We start from the raw sequence: 2,500 nt of genomic DNA on the forward strand, positions 1-2,500 counted from the left end.
AGGGTTGGAATGGCCTCCAAATGTCCCCAAATGAATACCATGAAATTCTTGGTGCACGAAAGTTTTGAGTTCGGAGGGTTTTGCACATGGCCAAGTTGGTCGGTGCACCGCGGCATAGCTAGATGGCTTGTGTGGAGTTTTGTGAAAAAATGAAATTCGTGGTTTTTGAGATGTGAGGGTTGGAATGGCCTCCAAATGTCCCCAAATGAATACCATGAAATTCTTGGTGCACGAAAGTTTTGAGTTCGGAGGGTTTTGCACATGGCCAAGTTGGTCGGTGCACCGCGGCATAGCTAGATGGCTTGTGTGGAGTTTTGTGAAAAAATGAAATTCGTGGTTTTTGAGATGTGAGGGTTGGAATGGCCTCCAAATGTCCCCAAATGAATACCATGAAATTCTTGGTGCACGAAAGTTTTGAGTTCGGAGGGTTTTGCACATGGCCAAGTTGGTCGGTGCACCGCGGCATAGCTAGATGGCTTGTGTGGAGTTTTGTGAAAAAATGAAATTCGTGGTTTTTGAGATGTGAGGGTTGGAATGGCCTCCAAATGTCCCCAAATGAATACCATGAAATTCTTGGTGCACGAAAGTTTTGAGTTCGGAGGGTTTTGCACATGGCCAAGGTTGGCGGTGCACCGCGGCATAGCTAAATGGCTTGGTGGGGAGTTTTGTGAAAAAATGAAATTCGTGGTTTTTGAGATGTGAGGGTTGGAATGGCCTCCAAATGCCCCCAAATGAATACCATGAAATTCTTGGTGCACGAAAGTTTTGAGTTCGGAGGGTTTTGCACATGGCCAAGGTTGGCGGTGCACCACGGCATAGCTAGATGGCTTGGTGGGGAGATTTGTGAAAAAATGAAATTCGTGGTTTTTGAGATGTGAGGGTTGGAAAGGCCTCCAAATGCCCCCAAATGAGTACTGTAAAAGTGTTGGTGCACAAAAGTTTTGAATTGGATGCATTTTGCACTTGGCCAAGTTGGTCGGTGCACCGCGACTAGATAGGTTGGTGCCAAAATTTGTCAAATTTAAGACCTTGGCCAAACTGAATGAAATTTTGTGGGGAGGTTCCTGATATTGTTTAGTGGTGGACTGGAAAAAATGAGGTCGAAATTCGAAGTCTACATGTGCTTTTCTATTTTTCCCGATTTTACACATACCCGGTAAGTAAAAAAAATAAAAAAAATAGTTCCCCTTCGAGAAAAATTATGAAATTTGGTGAGCAAGGAGATACCATTATTCTACGAATTACTGCAAAAAATCGCATCAAAATTCGAAGTATAGCCCGAGATATGGACTTATGTCTGCTCAAAAAAAGTGTATCTACTTGTACAATTTTGCCTTTTGCATATTAACCTCTTATAGGGGGGGAGTGCTCCTTGAGCCGGCCAGCTCCACACTGGCAGGTTTTAAAGGGAGCTTGATGAGGCCTCCCCCCTCACGTGGTGCGTGCGTTAGCATGTTTATCATGGCACAACTAGCCTCTTCATAGTTGTTGAGCTTTATTAATACCAACACACGGTCGTCACTGATCGTTGGTTAGCTCGGCAGCTAGTCCCTCGGATATTGTGGAAAGTTATTTTCATGCCTAGCGATGCTTGACCCTGCGTCACTTGATGTTTCCATTTGCTTGCTTGCCCATGGTAGGTGGGGGGTGGACCGTCTTGTGGTGTGGTGTCTTGCGAACGTGAGGGTGTGTGAGTTGTAATCGAGATGCACTTGCTGGCTGGCTCCATGCCTTGCGTATCGAACGGTCAAGCATGCATCTCTTCCATTTTCACCCGTTGCCTTGGGTGATATTGGTTGATCAGTCCCTGTGTTGCCTACCCACTAGACGGTACTTCTGTGGTTGCTTCGAATTCTATCTTTCCATCACGAAGAGGTGTTGGAGGATCCTAATGTCACGCACGTGTTCCATCTAGTGAAACATCTCAGTGATGCACGTGTTGTGGCTAGTTCTTTTGGATGCGGTGCATTATATGAACTCGGGTTTACTTTAGCGACCCAGTCAACATAATTCGGTTGTGTCCCTTGATTGAGACGTTGTCCTTGAACTTGTTGTGAACAATATCGTTCTTCCACAACCCGTCGTCTTGAGTGCGATGGAAGGCAAATAAGATGTGCTTTGGCATGTCATGCACGTACTCGATTGCGGGAAGTGTGAGAAAGTGTTGTTGACAACCCGTGGGAAATGGAATGTGGCAAATCGTGATGAGCTCTTCGTGGATCTGCGAAGAAGACGACCTTTGGGCCTGTTGGAAACGAGGGAGGCGATGTTGAACTGCGAAGAAGATGGACTTTTGGGTTGTTTGAATCAATGGGAGGCCACGCGAGAACTCCGAATACTATGGACTCTTGGGTTGTTGGAAGCAACGGGAGGCCCCGCTAGAACTCCGAATACTACGGACTCTTGGGTTGTTGGAAGCAAGGGGAGGCCCCGCTAGAACTCCGAATACTATGGACTCTTGGGTTGTTGGAAGCAAGGGGAGGTCCCGCTAGAACTCCGA

This window comes from Vigna unguiculata, unplaced genomic scaffold (genome assembly GCF_037176805.1).
Source record: "Vigna unguiculata cultivar grain cowpea cultivar isolate G323 ecotype 2 unplaced genomic scaffold, ASM3717680v1 ptg000109l, whole genome shotgun sequence".
Lineage (NCBI taxonomy): Eukaryota > Viridiplantae > Streptophyta > Magnoliopsida > Fabales > Fabaceae > Vigna > Vigna unguiculata.